We start from the raw sequence: 17,594 nt of genomic DNA, 5'->3' as shown, positions 1-17,594 counted from the left end.
TGAGGTAGAACGCAGAGCCTCCTTGCCACCCTCGGATGCGTTACCACCCGTCACCCCGATGGAAGTTAAAGACTTGATCAAAGACCTACGTCCTCGCAAGGCTCCCGGTTCCGACGGTATATCTAACCGCGTTATTAAACTTCTACCCGTCCAACTCATCGTGATGTTGGCATCTATTTTCAATGCCGCTATGGCGAACTGTATCTTTCCCGCGGTGTGGAAAGAAGCGGACGTTATCGGCATACATAAACCCGGTAAACCAAAAAATCATCCGACGAGCTACCGCCCGATTAGCCTCCTCATGTCTCTAGGCAAACTGTATGAGCGTCTGCTCTACAAGCGCCTCAGAGATTTCGTCTCATCCAAGGGCATTCTCATCGATGAACAATTCGGATTCCGTACAAATCACTCATGCGTTCAACAGGTGCACCGCCTCACGGAGCACATTCTTGTGGGGCTTAATCGACCAAAACCGTTATACACGGGAGCTCTCTTCTTCGACGTCGCAAAAGCGTTCGACAAAGTCTGGCACAATGGTTTGATTTTCAAACTATTCAACATGGGCGTGCCGGATAGTCTCGTGCTCATCATACGGGACTTCTTGTCGAACCGCTCTTTTCGATATCGAGTCGAGGGAACCCGCTCCTCCCCACGACCTCTCACAGCTGGAGTCCCGCAAGGCTCTGTCCTCTCACCCCTCCTATTTAGCTTATTCGTCAACGATATTCCCCGGTCGCCGCCGACCCATTTAGCTTTATTCGCCGACGACACGACTGTTTACTATTCTAGTAGAAATAAGTCCCTAATCGCGAAGAAGCTTCAGAGCGCAGCCCTAGCCCTAGGACAGTGGTTCCGAAAATGGCGCATAGACATCAACCCAGCGAAAAGTACTGCGGTGCTATTTCAGAGGGGAAGCTCCACACGGATTTCCTCCCGGATTAGGAGGAGGAATCTCACACCCCCGATTACTCTCTTTAGACAACCCATACCCTGGGCCAGGAAGGTCAAGTACCTGGGCGTTACCCTGGATGCATCGATGACATTCCGCCCGCATATAAAATCAGTCCGTGACCGTGCCGCGTTTATTCTCGGTAGACTCTACCCCATGATCTGTAAGCGGAGTAAAATGTCCCTTCGGAACAAGGTGACACTTTACAAAACTTGCATAAGGCCCGTCATGACTTACGCGAGTGTGGTGTTCGCTCACGTGGCCCGCACACACATAGACACCCTCCAATCCCTACAATCCCGCTTTTGCAGGTTAGCTGTCGGCGCTCCGTGGTTCGTGAGGAACGTTGACCTACACGACGACCTGGGCCTCGAATCAATTCGGAAATACATGAAGTCAGCGTCGGAACGATACTTCGATAAGGCTATGCGTCATGATAATCGCCTTATCGTTGCCGCCGCTGACTACTCTCCGAATCCTGATCATGCAGGAGCCAGTCACCGTCGACGCCCTAGACACGTCCTTACGGATCCATCAGATCCAATAACCTTTGCATTAGATGCCTTCAGCTCTAATACTAGGGGCAGGCTTAGGGACCCCGGTAACCGTACTCGTCGAACTCGACAAAGAGGTCGACGTGCAACCTAACCCATGCATCAGCCCGCTGAGTTTCTCGCCGGATCTTCTCAGCGGGTCGCGATTCCGATCCGGTAGTAGTGTTCATTCGCGAAACAATTGCTCTTGAGTTGTTAGGTCTCCTTCGGAGGCGCTCGGGCAGTTGTTAGCAAATCCCACCTGTCCTGGTGAAACTGGAAAGGCCTTCGGGCCACCAGTAAACTCTAAATCATAAAAAAAAAAAAAAAAAAAAAAAAAAAAAAAAAAAAAAAAAAAAAAAAAAAAAAAAAAAAAAAAAAAAAAAAAAAGTATGCATACTATTTATTGTCAAACTTTTGTTCTTGACGTCTGTTGTCAAATTGAGAATAGATTAAATATTGTTTGTCTTTGTTAATATTTTTTAAAGTGTAATCTTGGCGAAATTTGTAATTGTATAAGTATAAAATACAATCATAATGGTGTACAAACTTACAATTCCAATTAATTATAGTCGATTTTCGACTACTGCGGGACCTCTAGTAAAATATAATATCATAATAAAACTTAAACTTATCCTATGTTTTATACGGGGCTATAAACTAACTTTAACAGTAACTAATACATAAATTCACAAACATTCACATTCATAAATATATTAAACAGATACAAAGCAAATTTTCCTAAATCAATAATACGATTGTGTGAGAATTAATACAGTTGCTCTCCAGGGAACCTTTATATCTTAGTTATGTACTACTATAATACAATTAACGTACAAATAAGTTGTGATTGAACAGTTTCAAGAAATTGTTAATATACCAAAGAATTTTCGATATATTGAAGTATCAATATAACTGCTAAATTATGTATACTAGTGGTCCCGTAGTAGTCGAGATTCGACTATAATTAATTGAAATTATAAGTTTAAACATTATTATGGTTCTATTGTCAAACACTATTATATTTCGATAATATTATCACAGTATTCGCCAAAACTGCACTAAAGATCAATAATATTAATGACAAACATTATTAATCTATTTTCAATTCGACCACAGACTTTAAAAAATAACAAAAGTTTCCCAATTGACAGTAAACCAAGAGTATATTTTTATGTATTTGTTGTGTCAAATACATGGTAGTGTGCGTAATGTTTTCTTTAGTGATTTAATGTATATTTTATGCATTATTTAAAAAAAATATTAGCACTGTGCACTTCTTCTCTATATTCTCTATAAGTGTGGAAAATTGCATACTCCTCCGTCCGCGCAGTTTTCGTAAAAAGGGATACAAAGTTTTTGCTTCACGTATCAATATATAGATAACTGTATAACTATAGATGAAATGCTTAATTCGCATGTTTGATGCGTGTTCGCGCTTTGAAATCTTTAATATCTCGTAAAACGGTTGTCCATAATCAAAGCCGATCTGACCATTCACACCGTCACGTAGCTGTTATTAGATACTTTGAAATGTTATTGTTCAGTAGCTAAATGTCAAAATGCCAGAAATCAGTAAATGAATATTATAATCTCGTCTTATCGCCGCCAATGTAATGATGCATTATTATTATAGTAATAGGGTAGATCAACTGTATAAACCACTAGCGGCCCGCCCCGGCTCCGCTCGGGTCTTTAACAAAAAATTCAACGATATTTGACGTTGTTTTATTTTTTTCAATAAAAGAACACTTTTTGTGGCATAACTATAATAGTTAGACATATGCTGTCGCGATACTTTTTGTTAATGGGTTCTACAAAGTCGCAGTACATTTTATTCTATCATCAATAGTTTTCGCAGGGCACATGATGTAAAGAATATTTAGGTAATTTTTTTACACGTGCGGTTACATTATTGGAGTTTTAGTAAAGATCCCTAATTTTTTTCAAAAAAGATTTAAACCTATGTCACTCGGGAATAGTGTAGCTTCTAAACAGTGAAAGATTTTTTCAAATCGGCTCAGTAGTTTCGGAGCCTATTCAATACAAACAAACAAACAAACAAATCTTTCCTCTTTATGATATTAGTATAGAAGTATAGATTATTAATGATGATGGGAGTTATTGAATTCGCATGGACAGGCGCCGCGAATCAGCCTATTTCTGTAGCGAAGCAACCATGCACCACAGTTTGAAGAGTAAGAAAGCGCTCCGGTAGCGCTTTAAGACCAGGAAGACTACATAAACTCGTCTAGATCAATTAAAAAAAAGAACTAAGTAATCATACGTAAAATAATTGACGTGAATACGTAAAAAAAAAAAAAACGGAGTACTCATAAGCTATGTATAATCTTGAGATGAATTATTTTCCGTGAACTGCCACTCATAACATCAAATGGACCGTGAACCAGTCGACTATTTTAATAATGAAATCCAACAAAACACTCACAAGGCTTCATTTTAGTTATATCTTCGAAAAAACGCCGCGAAATGAATTCAATCCACGAATTCTAATACCTCACTTTAACTCGATACAGTCACGGCGTGTTCAGTAGCTAGTAAAGTCGGAATCAATATGAAGGCATCTGTCGTTAGTAGGGTGCATAATAATTTGATATTAATCGTTAGACAAATTTTCGTATTCCACTTTGTTGGCCGAGATAAGGTTAACGTGTCATGGCCACTGAGCAAGTCAGATCGACTCTAGTTAAATAAGATCAAAGATAATCTGGATAAGACTGATATTACATTGGAAGTTTTTCATTTTTGGACTGCGATTGAAAGAGTTAATACAGATCATCCATACTACCGTCGCCTACCATCCATCCTGCGGTCATCCACAGTGCGTTTCCAAAGATCTTTTTTACCACGAACCATCCTGCTTTGGAATGAGCTCCCCTCCACGGTGCTTCTCGAGCGCTATGACATGTCCTTCTTCAAACGAGGCTGGTGGAAAGTATTAAACGGTAGGCAGCGGCTTGGCTCTGCCCCTGGCATTGCTGAAGTCCACGGGCGACGGTAACCACTCACCATCAAGTGGGCCATATGCTCGTCGACTTACAAGGGCAATAAAAAAAAAGTATTTAATGCCTATCACACGAAACATACACCGACATTGACCGTGAGCAGTTACAACGAAATCCTTTCCAATACACGAACGTTTTTGACACTGGCCATGAAATTTAAGCGGTTTCAAAACCAAGCACTCGCACACTGAGCGAATTGAACAAAAATAAATACGCTTAGGTCAATTATATCCTGGTAATCGAACCTGGATCCAGTAGTTTTTTTTTATTTATTTTTTATTGCTTAGATATGTGGACGAGCTCACAGCCCACTTGATGTTAAGTGGTTACTGGAGCCCATAGACATCTACAACGTAAATGCGCCACACACCTTGAGATATAGTTCTAAGGTCTCAGTATAGTCACAACGGCTGCCCCACCCTTCAAACCGAAACGCACTACTGCTTCACGGCAGAAATAGGCGGGGCGGTGGTACCTACCCGTGCGGACTCACAAGAGGTCCTACCACCAGTAATCACAAGAGGTCCTACCACCAGTAAACGTTACGTTCCAACCACTCGACCAACGACCAAAGATTAGATCATCTCAAATAAATTCCGCTCGGCACTGACGTCTAGCCCCACGCCAACTCAGATCCCCTCCTCGATCCCCTTCCCCGACCATATCCCCTATCCCAGTGGATCCAACTCGAGGTGCCCCCGCCCTAAGCGGCACGGCGGGCAACCTGGATTCAACCAGGTATATGGATCTCGAGTCCACTAAAGCTCAACAGGTCCCTAACCCGTACCAACCCACTCCCTCAACATCTTATGCGACCATAGCCGCATCCCAACCCCCAGTGGGTACTCGCCCCAGACCCACCCAAACCCAAGTCCCTCCTCCCCCGAGGCCGAGGGGTCGGGTCCAGGAGGAGCTCCGCCGGCATCCACCTATCATGGTGGAAGCCCTCCCGAACTGGGTTCGCCATATGGCAGCCATTAGGGAGCGCCTCGGTAGGGCTCCTTCTGCCAGACCCCACGGCGCCGGTTTCCGCTTCCTGCCGTCATCGGCGGAGGAGTACAGGGTGATCCAGGACTATCTTTCGAGGGCCTCCGCCGCAGACAAAACCATTAAATGGTTCTGTTATGCGCTGTCGGAGGAAATACCCTCGAAGGTGGCCGTCCGGGGTCTCCCTTCCGACACCGATGCGGCGGAAGTTACGAACGCCCTCAAGGAGCTGGGCTTTCCTGCTCGACATGCCCGGTGTATCCGGGCCAAGAGAGGGAGACAGGGCTGCGTTTTCTTCGTGGCCTTGGACCACCTCTCCAAGGGTGACCTCGCCCGGCTGTATTCAGTGAATGAACTGATGTACTTGCCGGGGGTGACGGTTGAGGGATGGCGTCCAAACCGAGGACCTGCGCAGTGTCACCGCTGCCAGGCCTTCGGTCACGCGTCCACCAATTGTCACCGTGCGGTCCGCTGCGTTCGATGTGCCGGCGAGCACATTGTGGCGGACTGCCCGAGGCCAAGGGATGGCCCATTATCCTGTGCAAATTGCGGGAAGGACCACGCCGCCATCGATCGGCGGTGTGTGGTCTACCGCAAGAGGGCCAGGATGATGGGAGTAACCATCCCCCCTCCTGCACCACCGGTGCCTCGGCCCAGGAATGTCCCGGCTCCAGTCGCACCTGTTCCCATCCCTAAGGGGAAGGGGAAGGGGAAAGGGAAATCTTCCCAAACCCCAGCCCCTCCCCCTCCTAGTACCATTCCGTCTGTCTCGGTAGTGGAGGCAGCGCCGTCAGCGGCCACGCTGATGGCGCAGGCCAACCCGCCGCGACAGACCAAAACGTCCAACCCCACTCCTCGTGGCCGAGCCCAAATTATAGCTGTCACCACAGCCCACGACACTCGCCAGACAGCCGGCTCAGCCCCTAAATCAAAAAAAAATAAAATTAAAAATAAAAAAAAGAAGGAGAGGAAGAAACTCTTGAAGAAAATGGCGAGAGAGAGCAGCGCCAGAAACATGGAAGTGGACCAACAACTTCATGAGGCCATGGAAGCCAACGTAACTGCCGACCCTAACCCTCCACAACTGGAGGGACAAACATTGCCCCAAACATTGCCTCAAGCTCAACCTGAGCCGTTGGGCAATACTCTGCCCCCTCTTCCCCCCCGCCCTCAGCGCGAGCAGCGCAGCGGTTGGCAGGCCTCACAGCCTGCCGGCTTTGCTGCAGGGCTTCTCGCGCTCTGGGAAAAATTGTCCGAGGTGGTCTCCGGAGTGATCCGCGAGATCGCCTCGGGAGCCAGCCCTTTCGGGGCTCTCTTGTCGGGGTTCTACCGAATGATTGCGCAGTTCAATGGCTAGCCAGGAACTGCGCATCATTTATTGGAACCCCGGCGGGGTAAAAACCCGCAAGAACGATCTCTTGGTTCTCGCCCGGGAGTACAACCCTGAGGTTGTGCTCCTGGGCGAGACCAAGCTACGTCCTCGGGATGTGTTCAGGATTCCAAACTACTTCATGTACCGACGTGACGAGGTGAGTCCTGCCGGGACGCCGTTCAGGGGCACTGCGGCGCTCGTCAGGCGAGACGTGGTGCATGATCAGTTGGATTTGCTGGCCTTCACATCGACAAGGTCGATCGGTGTGAGGATCCACACCTCGGAGGGAGATATGCGGGTTTATGCCGCGTATAGACCCCCGGGGCCTGATTTCCACCCCGGGGACATAAGACGGGTCCTGAATTGCGACAGCCGCCCAGCTCTGCTGGTCGGGGACCTCAACGCGAAGCACGTCGCGTGGGGCTCCCGACTGAACTCAGCAGTGGGCAGGCGGCTGTTAGAAGATGCCGATAGGGGCGACTACTCTGTGGTCGGCCCCGACGAACCCACGCACATTCCGACCGCCGCGCAACTCCAGCCCGACGTGTTGGATGTGTGCGTTCATAAGGGGCTACGGTGCCCCTTAACTATTGAGGCACTGTACGACCTGGGTACCCCCCATCTCCCTATCCTGGTCACTCTGGGAATGGGGCTCACCCGGGTTGCGACCTCGCCCCTACGACCGAAGGTCGACTGGGAGCTCTTTAAGAGACGCCTAGTCGACCTTCCCGCAATTCAGGACCCCAACACCCCTGAGGGGGTCGATGACGCGGCAGTCCGCCTTGTCGACTCCATCAGGGGAGCGATCGACCAGGCGACGACTCTTGTGCCCAGCGGCGGGCCCAGAGGTATACTCCCGGCCCATCTGAAAGCGATTATTCGCCGGAAGAGGGGCCTGAGGAGGCTCTGGGCGACAACTCGTTGTCCCAGGATCAAGCGCGAGCTTAATGAACTGGAAGCGGAGTTGGCGGCGAAGATTAGCTCCTATCGGGGCTATGCGTGGGAGGAACGGATCGAGGAGGCCCGTGAGGACCCCTCGTCCGTGTCCCTCCACCGACTTTGCCGCCAGCTCTCAAATCGGCCTGCCCCGACTTGTCCACTCGTGGACGAGAGGGGCAACCGATGCTTCTCGGCTCAGGCCCGCGCCGATGTCCTGGCCGTAATGCTGGAGCGGCAGTTCGCTCCAAATAACTCTGCACCCTCAGAGGCCGCATTCCACCAATGGGTGGAAGAGAGCGTAGCAAGCCTACTCTCCTCCCCGGTGCCACCGTTGGGAGATGGTGATTTCATCACTTCCAGTGAATTGCGCCTCTCCATCAAGCGGATGAAGAGGCGCAAGGCGCCGGGCGAGGACGGTATTCCCTCCCTCGCATTTTTCCACTTCCCCGAAACGGTCGTGTCATGCATGACACGACTGTTCAATTCCATTCTGTCCACAGGACACTTCCCGGGAACTTGGAAATTGGGCAAGGTTATTGCCCTGCCCAAACCCGGCAAGGATAGGAGAAATCCCTCCAGTTATCGTCCGATCACTCTGCTGTCGCATATGGGCAAGTTGTTCGAGCGGCTGCTGCTGAGAAGGGTGTCGCCGCACATCCTTCTCAGACCCGAGCAATTCGGGTTTCGCAGCGGTCACTCGACAACGCTGCAATTGGTCCGCGTTATGCACCACTTGGCGGATCGGTCCAACGCGCGCCAGTACACGGCCGCAGTCTTTCTCGATATCGAGAAGGCCTTCGACCGTGTCTGGCATGCGGGACTGGTCTACAAGCTGTTGCAGAACACGGACCTCCAGCACGCCTATGTGCGACTGCTGGGGTCGTACCTGGAGGGAAGATCCTTCCTTGTCGCGGTCGAGGGCGCAAAGTCGTCGGTGCGCCCAGTCACGTCCGGAGTTCCCCAGGGAAGCGTCCTGGCACCAGTCCTCTACGCTCTCTACACCAACGACATTCCCACGCTTGAGGGCAACCTCCAAGCGTGGGAAGCCGACGTGAAGTTGGCGCTGTTTGCCGACGACAGCTCCTACTTTGCGTCCTCAAATTTCCCCTCTGCGGCCATTTCGAGGATGCAGAGGCTGTTGGACCTACTGCCCCAGTGGCTGGACCGATGGAGGGTCGCGGTCAACGTGGGGAAGACCGCGGCTATCCTCTTCGGTCCGGTCCGCACAAGAGTCGTCCCAGGACAGCTCAGTCTCCGTGGAGTCAATGTCGAGTTTAGGCCCAGTGTCCGATACCTGGGAGTCAATATCGACCGGAGTTTGAGGATGACCGCCCACGCCAAGTCGGCGTTGACGGCCGCCCGCTATGCGAGGTTTCTCCTCCGGCCGGTGTTGGCCTCCAGGTTGCCGACCAGGACTAGACTCGGCATTTACAAGACGTATGTTCGTTCCCGTATCACGTACGCAGCTGCGGCCTGGTATCACCTCATCCCGCAGATCATGCGGGTGAAGTTACAGGCCCAGCAGAATCTGGCTCTTCGCACGATAGTCGGAGCAGGGCGTTACGTCAGAAATGACGTAATCGCCCGGGATCTAGATGTGGAGTCGCTCGAGGAGTTCATTCGGAGGCTAGCTCGTAATATGTACGAGCGGGCTGACGGTGGACCCCGCGAGCATCTCCACAATATAGCTCCCTTGCACGCCAGACCACCTGATGGTAGGGCGCTACCAAGGGAGCTACTGGAACCCCCGGCTATGGTAAGATAGTCGGCTTAACCGGAGTGATATGGGAGTGCTCATAATGAGTGCCCCCATGGGACTGAGCTGTCCACACTCTTCATCTCCCCCCACACTGTTGGGGTGCCCCCCTATGGGGACCCATTTCTACCGCCCGTTTGGGTGGACCACTCCACCTTAAGGGGAGTGATTTACGTCGGTCCCTCCCCGCGACGGTCTTCCCCTTCTGGGGAGCCCTTAGCGGGTGAGCGCCAAACTAGTGCCGCGGCTCCCCCTCTGACTTGTAGAGGTGGGGCCGCGGCATGGGGCCGGTGGCGGGCCCCACGGTGCTGACTGTTGTCCCGCTTTGTATATATTGTAAATAGTAGTAGTTAATAGTTAGTATCGTAGTTTAGTTTTAGTTAGTTATAGTTAGTAGTAAGTAGGAAAAAAAAAAAAAAAAAAAAAAAAATCAAGCAGAGGACAGCAGCCGGCGCCGGGGTGACTCCTCCGCGGGCATCAATCCGTCGCTTAAGATCAAGCCCATCGTATTATGTTTATGTATATATTTGGTCGATGTGGAGTGCGCCGAACGCGCATACGAACAGCCCCCCCTAATCCCGTCTTGCAAACACTTCACCCCTGCCCTGTGTGGCAGGGAGCTTCGTTCCGGGCAGTGGGGTTTGCCCCGAGGCCCGTTCCGTGCCCCCGAAAGGGGGTACGACGACCCTTCTTCTTCTTCGGCACTGACGTATGACAGCATCGTACCTGAATTTCCATTTGCTATCAACCTAATGTGTAGTTTCCCAATTAAATTAACTGTGTTTATTAGGTCTGTGAATTCCTCAAAAGGATATTCCAGGTTAGGTCTGTAATATTTTTTTTTGAGTATTACAAAATATTGGGAGCCTTTGTGCCTACAAAGCGACTTTAATAAGTTTTCTAAGGAATTCCTTGAAATGGTCCAGCGATCTCGTATTAATTAAAAACCCGATCCCCAGGACAGATTTCTATCTAATCTGTCTCCGGAATTATTTTCCCAGCGACTTTAACCTCACGTTCTGAGGTCGATAGGATCACGTCGTGATGTCTATGGACCTCAATATCTAGTTGTTTTAATATGCGGCACGTATCATTCTAGCATACACAAAGACATATTTAAACAGTTTTGTAGTAGAGATAAATCTCATGTCTGCGCCGTTCTATTTTCGTGGCCGTTAAGCTTTACGAAAGCTCAAATAAATTAGTTAAGTATAATAATTATAAAATGTTACTATTAGCAGTCTGTATTATACACACATTGTAATTATGTGAAGTCGATAGCTTAATTATTTTTGGTATCTTAATTATGCACTGTTAATATAGACAGCGCTTGTTACTTGTAAACATTTATTTGTGTGCGTGTGTATGAGTGTGTGTCTGTGTCTTGTGATTTGAAATTCAATTCAGTTAATAAAAATCGCGTAGCTTAATTGCTATGAGCAAAATTTTTTATATCAATGAACTCCAAGTTGAAATTTTTTTTTCACTGCCCTTGTAGGCATGCGAGCATACGCCCCACCTGATAGTGAGTGGTTACCGTCACTGGCACACGATCGTCTGCAATGCCATGAATGTAAATCGTAAAAATGAAGTCGTCATCGTGGCCTAAAGGCTAACACGTCCGGTGTATTCGTGTTGAGCGAAGCACCTGTGTTCGAATCTCAGGCGGGTGCCAATTTTTCTATCGCTCGTCCACCCATCTAAGCAATAAAAAAATACAGTCGAATTGAGAACCTCTTCCTTTTTTGAAGTCGGTTAAAAAGTAACGTCAATTAATCACTTAGTACGTCTAAGCGAAGACCGAAGAACATGAACATATTATAAATTAAACTATTACATAATAGACACCACGATGTGAGAACATGAGGTTCTCTAAGTCCGCCCCATAATGTATTTACTATTCGAGAGATTAAAGGCTGTTTTAAGCGACATTTCTCTTTTCGCGATTTAACTTTGTAATTAAAAGTCCGTTTTATTTGGTATTAGCATCAACTATACGACATTTTTAACTTGAACTTCAATTAGGCTTACCTTATTCAAGTACCCGTAGAAGTTTTTCTTTTATTATATCTTTTCCAAATTTGACAGCCATAAATGGCAGTTAAAATTTTTTTTGTAAAAAATTCGCTTAGACCAAATAGCCCTTAACCGTCGTATTATATTTTTAACCGTCTTCAAAACAAAAGAGGAGATCATCAGTACGATTGTATTTTTTCATGTGTTACCATAATATACAACTTTTTTGTAGCTGAACAGATTTCAATGTTTCTTTTTTATTGACAGCTTGTCATTTAGTTTCATTTAATACTTATCAAGATCTGACGACGAACTGTTCTTTTTTGTATTATCCTTGATAATGCATATTTAATTGACTACGAAGATATTAAACAAGCATTTTGTTGAATTTGTGCAGTAAAGCATTTAGTCGTTATTATTAAAAAAAATAGATTCCGACATGGGAACAAAGTGTCGCCTTATACGTTTATTTCGGTTTTGTATTCAAATTAACGAATTTTAATAAAAAATTACAATGAGAAATATGTTTCTATTATATAATTAAAATGAATTTATTTGTAAAATTATTTTTGAGGAGCGGAACAGCTTGTATAAACTTCGACCTCACGTGTCTTGGTAAATACCTAGACTTGCCATAAATACTAAGACAAAGGAAAAAACAAAAAATTCTATTGCAAATAACATCTAATACTTTTACAGTGTGTTAGTTTAATACATAAATATAAAACAATTTAAAGTATAAAAAGCTTATTCGAAGTGGTCTCCATTGGCTGCAATACAGTCCTTTCAACGTTGAGGCCAGTTATCAATAAAAGCACGCACTCTTTCCATGGGAAAATTTTTCACTGCCAGTCGTACGGATTGTTTTAGGGACTCCAAATTACCATGTCGTTTAGAGCAAGCCGTACTCTCTAAAACTGACCATAAATCATAATCCAGCGGATTAAGATCGGGACTAGACGACGGCCAGTCTTTAGCTCTGATGAAGTCTGAAACGTTCGTTTCCAACCAAGACTGCGTAGACCGAGCTTTATGACCTGGCACCGAGTCTTGCTAGAAGGACCATTCTTGATTATTCAACATGGTGTTGTTAAGGGGCTTCACTACCTTCTCAAGAATGGTATCTTGATACACTTGTGCCGATGTTTTGATACCTTTTTCACAAAATGATGGCTCAGTCACTCCTTCATAGCTAATACCCCACCAAACCATCACTGAAGTCGGATAGTGCCCACGTTGCACTCTGTCGACTAATTGGGAACCTTGCTTAGAGCTCTGAGCATAAATACGGTAATTTTGTTTGTTAAAATGTTGCTCAATTGTAAAAAATTTCTCATCCGTAAACTAAATTTTTCTATGACCTCCCTTTGCGTAGAGTAGTTGTTTCGATTTTACCACCCTATTCTCTTTTAAATTATCAGCTAAGAAATGACCAGTACGTCTCTTATAGGCTGCAAGTCCTGAGTCATCTTTTAAAATGCGCGACATGGTTCTAGGTGCTATCTTCATCTCCCGAGATACAATCTTTTGCTTTCGGACAGGATTTCTTCGAATTCTTTCCCTTACTGCTTTGACTACCTTTTTCGTACGAACACTACGTGAACGGCCAGATATTTTTCTGTCACAAGCAGAGGAGGTCTCATTGCAGCTATTAATAGCCCGGTACACAAACATTTTACTAATACCAAGCGTATGGAGAGTTTTAAATATTGCATTTGGCTCCATACCTACTTTGTGTAATGCAATCACAGCGATTCGGTTCTCTTTATCACCCCACTCCATTTTAATATCGCAAAATATTGTACAATGTATTGGCGCCAAAATGAGAAAACTCAATGAGCAATCATATAAAAATGACAGATTCCAAATTCAAATGTAATATTTTGTTTATTTTTAATTGTAACAGTATTTATGGCCAGACTAAGTAGTTACAACGGCTGCCCCACCCTTCAAACCGAAACGCATTTACTGCTTTACGGCAGAAATAGGCAGGGGGTGGTACGTACCCGCGTGGACTTACAAGAGGTTCTACCATCTCTATCTCTTTCTATCTATCTCTTTAAAACGAAATGTCTCCCTGCCTGTCTAAAAGTAAGTAGCACTGTGGTAAGCAGCCGTCCCTACGCATCCAATGTTAAAACTCCTAATCTGCTTTTCAAGATATTATCAAAATAACCCTTCTACTCATATCTGTTCATAAAATATTTATAACTACTGATACCATGCACCCCACGCTTTTTTTACAATAAAATAATTTTTCCTTACACTATTTTTAATTCAAATTTATTAAAACTAGTGGTCGCCCGGTAGTCGAAATTCGACTATAATTAATTGAAATTATAAGTTTATACACTATTATGATTCTACTTTCAAAGACTATTATACTTCTATAACACAAATTTCGTCAAGTCTACACTATAGAAAAATATTAATAAAGACAAACAATATTTAATCTATTCTCAATTTGACCACAGACGTCAAGAACAAAAGTTTGACAATAAATAAATAGTATGCATACGTCTGTGTGTCAAATACATACAAAATATTACATTTGAATTTGGAATCTGTCATTTTTATATGATTGCTCATTGAGTTTTCTCATTTTGGCGCCAATACATTGTACTACACAATATTTTGCGATATTAAAATGGAGTGGGGTGATAAAGAGAACCGAAACGCTGTGATTGCATTACACAAAGTAGGTATGGAGCCAAATGCAATTTTTAAAACTCTCCATACGCTTGGTATTAGTAAAATGTTTGTGTACTGGGCTATTAATAGGTTCAATGAGACCTCCTCTGTTTGTGACAGAAAAAGATCTGGTCGTCCACGTAGAGTTCGTACGAAAAAGGTGGTCAAAGCAGTAAGGGAAAGAATTCGAAGAAATCCTGTCCGAAAGCAAAAGATTGTATCTCGGGAGATGAAGATAGCACCTAGAACCATGTCGCGCATTTTAAAAGATGACTCAGGACTAGCAGCCTATACGAGACGTACTGGTCATTTCTTAACTGATAATTTAAAAGAGAATAGGGTGGTAAAATCGAAACAACTACTGAAGCGGTACGCAAAGGAAGGTCATAGAAAAATTTTGTTTACGAATGAGAAAATTTTTACAATTCAGCAACATTTTAATAAACAGAATAACTGTATTTATGCTCAAAGCTCTAAGGAAGCTTCCCAATTAGTCGACAGAGTGCAACGTGGGCACTATCCGACTTCAGTGATGGTTTGGTGGGGTATTAGCTATGAAGGAGTGACTGAGCCATAGTTTTGTGAAAAAGGTATCAAAACATTGGCACAAGTGTATCAAGATACCATTCTTGAGAAGGTAGTGAAGCACCTTAACAACACCATGTTCAATAATCAAGAATGGTCCTTCCAGCAAGACTCGGCGCCAGGTCATAAAGCTCGGTCTACGCAGTCTTGGTTGGAAACGAACGTTTCGGACTTCATCAGAGCTGAAAACTGGCCGTCGTCTAGTCCCGATCTTGATCCGCTGGATTGTGATTTATGATCAGGCTTAGAGAGTACGGCTTGCTCTAAACGCCATGATAATTTGGAGTCCCTAAAACAATCCGTACGATTGGCAGTGAAAAATTTTCCCATGGAAAGAGTGCGTGCTTTTATTGATAACTGGCCTCAACGTTGAAAGGACTGTATTGCAGCCAATGGAGACCACTTCGAATAAGCTTTTTATACTTTAAATTGTTTTATATTTATGTATTAAACTAACACACTGTAAAAGTATTAAATTTTATTTGCAATAGATTTTTTATTATTTTTTATTGTAACAGTATTTATGGCCTGACTAAGTATACTGAGACCTTAGAACTTATATCTCAAGGTGGGTGGCGCATTTACATTGTAGATGTTTATAGGCTCCAGTAACCAATTAACACCAGGTGGGCTGTGAGCTCGTCCACCCGGTTTAGCAATAAATAAAAAATAAAAAGGGATGCAGCTCTTTTACTGTAAAACTAAGACTTATAACTCATGTCTCTTTGTTGATGTCTATGAGCTCCGGTAACCACTTAACACCGATTGGGCAGTGAGCTCACTAACGCATTTAAGCAATAAAAAAATATCTCATTTATAGGCATAACAAAATGATTGCATGTTTTAGATTGCTATCGAAGGCAGGCGAGTCCGCGGCCAGACCGGTCGTTAGAGCTTGCCTCATGGACAACACCAATGTCAGGGGCAATAGCAATCGGCTGCCCACACAACCGTCAAAATGCATTTAAAAGTCTCACTTAAAGAAGGCTGCGTCATCACTATTTATCATATTTTTTTATTGCCCTTGTAGGCGCTCATATAGGGCGCTCTACTCCAGTAGCGAAAATTGCTACACTAAGCCTGAGAATTTAACAAAACTAGAGATCCCGCAGTAGTCGAAATTCGACTATAATTAATTAGAATTGTAAGTTTGTACACTATTATGATTGTATTTTCAACGCCAAGACTATACTGTAGAAAAATATTAATAAAGACAAACAATAATTAATCTATACTCAATTTGACCACAGACGTCAAGAACAAAATTTTGACAATAAATAGTTTGCATGCGTGTGTGCGTCGAATACATGGTATGTAGTGTGTGTAATGTTTTCTTTATTGATTTAATGTATCTTTTAGGCATTATGTTAAAAAAATATTAGCATTGTGCACTTCTTCTCTATATTCTCTATAAGTGTGGAAAATTTCATACTCCTCCATCAGCGCAATTTTCGTAAAAAGGGATACAAAGTTTTTGCTTCACGTATTAATTTAACAAAATGAGGGTCCCGTAGTAGCTTGTCATTGTGACATGTTGCAGGAGGTTCGAACAAAAATGTTGTTATGGCTTCGTTGCAATGATTGAGCAATAAAAATATTTTTTCAATTTTAAAGTGCTTCAGGGATAACCACAAGAACTGTATCGCGAAAAAAATATACACCTATTTCGACCATTCTAGAGAATGGTCTCTAGAATGAAGAAAAATGTTCGGTTTTTTTTTTCATGCATGCTCAATGCAAATTTCTTCGTCATTTGACCTTTAAAAAATATAAATTTTCTTTGAAAGGAAATTTTTTCTCCGAAATACCATTCTTATATTTAAAAAAAATATTTTGTTCTTGGAATCACAAATTGTTTTGTTTACATTTATAATAATTTCAATAAAGACTACAAATATAGAATATTATTGTTAACAACTAAACTAAAATAGTGATGTTAATTTTTTCAAGTAACATATTTTTAATGTAAATTATGCATAATCCGTAGAAATTCCATATAATAAATAAAATAAAACAATCAAAATTGATTATTTTATTTCAAACACTTTAATTTTTTTTTAAACAAAAGCTGTTTTTTTTTATTTAATCTAAAAAAATAATTCATCGTACTCACCAGTAGTCCCCCAAATTAATTTAAACCAAAACGCCGGCCGAGATGTCAATTGAAAATAACACTTAAAACATTGAACCTTAAATCTTAAAATTACCAAGCAAAATTCAGTTAAACTTAACACAAGCGATGCCGCAGAAAAACAATCTTAAAATGATCCCCAAACATCCGTTCATACGTGTAATATATTAGTAAAATTATCTCGACCTTTTTCACCAGAACTTGTTTGAACCTTTCGTATTTGTGACGTATTCATAATTAATGATGTTTCTCTTCGTACGTCATTCAGGAAGGTCCAATTAATGTGTGAAATTTATGTGACATTACACTTTGATTAAACTATTCGAAAGCTCTTATAAAAAATAAGCATTTGAAAATTACCTCGCGTTTTAATGCAAGCAATGTCATTCACATTGTAGTGGCCAAGAGCTTCGGTGATCACGTAGCTTTTGAGAAGGACGTTAAGTCGTTTAGCCGCGATTAAAAAGCTCGCACGAATGTCTTTTGGAATGCAATAAACTCCCGCGCGAAATATAATGCGCTTTTTGTAAAAAAAAAACAACACTATTGAATTAATTACCCATTTCATAACATAAATTTTTATGTCTCGTAAATGGTTTTATTAAAAAT

General features: G+C 43.8%; 1 protein-coding gene across 1 annotated transcript in view; it reads right to left on the bottom strand.

The window, feature by feature from the left end:
- Window positions 1-17,119, bottom strand: part of LOC114240024 (lysosome membrane protein 2) — a 69,832-nt gene extending 52,713 nt beyond the window's left edge. Inside the window, exon 1 of the mRNA XM_028170476.2 lies at window positions 16,968-17,119. The gene's annotated coding sequence lies outside the window, so the exon portion shown is untranslated. The remainder of the gene's footprint in view (window positions 1-16,967) is intronic.
- Between the last annotated feature and the right edge of the window lie 475 nt (window positions 17,120-17,594).

This window comes from Bombyx mandarina, chromosome 06, assembly GCF_030267445.1.
Source record: "Bombyx mandarina strain Sakado chromosome 06, ASM3026744v2".
NCBI classification, from domain to species: Eukaryota; Metazoa; Arthropoda; class Insecta; order Lepidoptera; family Bombycidae; genus Bombyx; species Bombyx mandarina.
The sequence above is the reverse complement of the archived record's forward strand: the minus strand, read 5'-3'. Positions and strand labels throughout refer to the sequence as shown.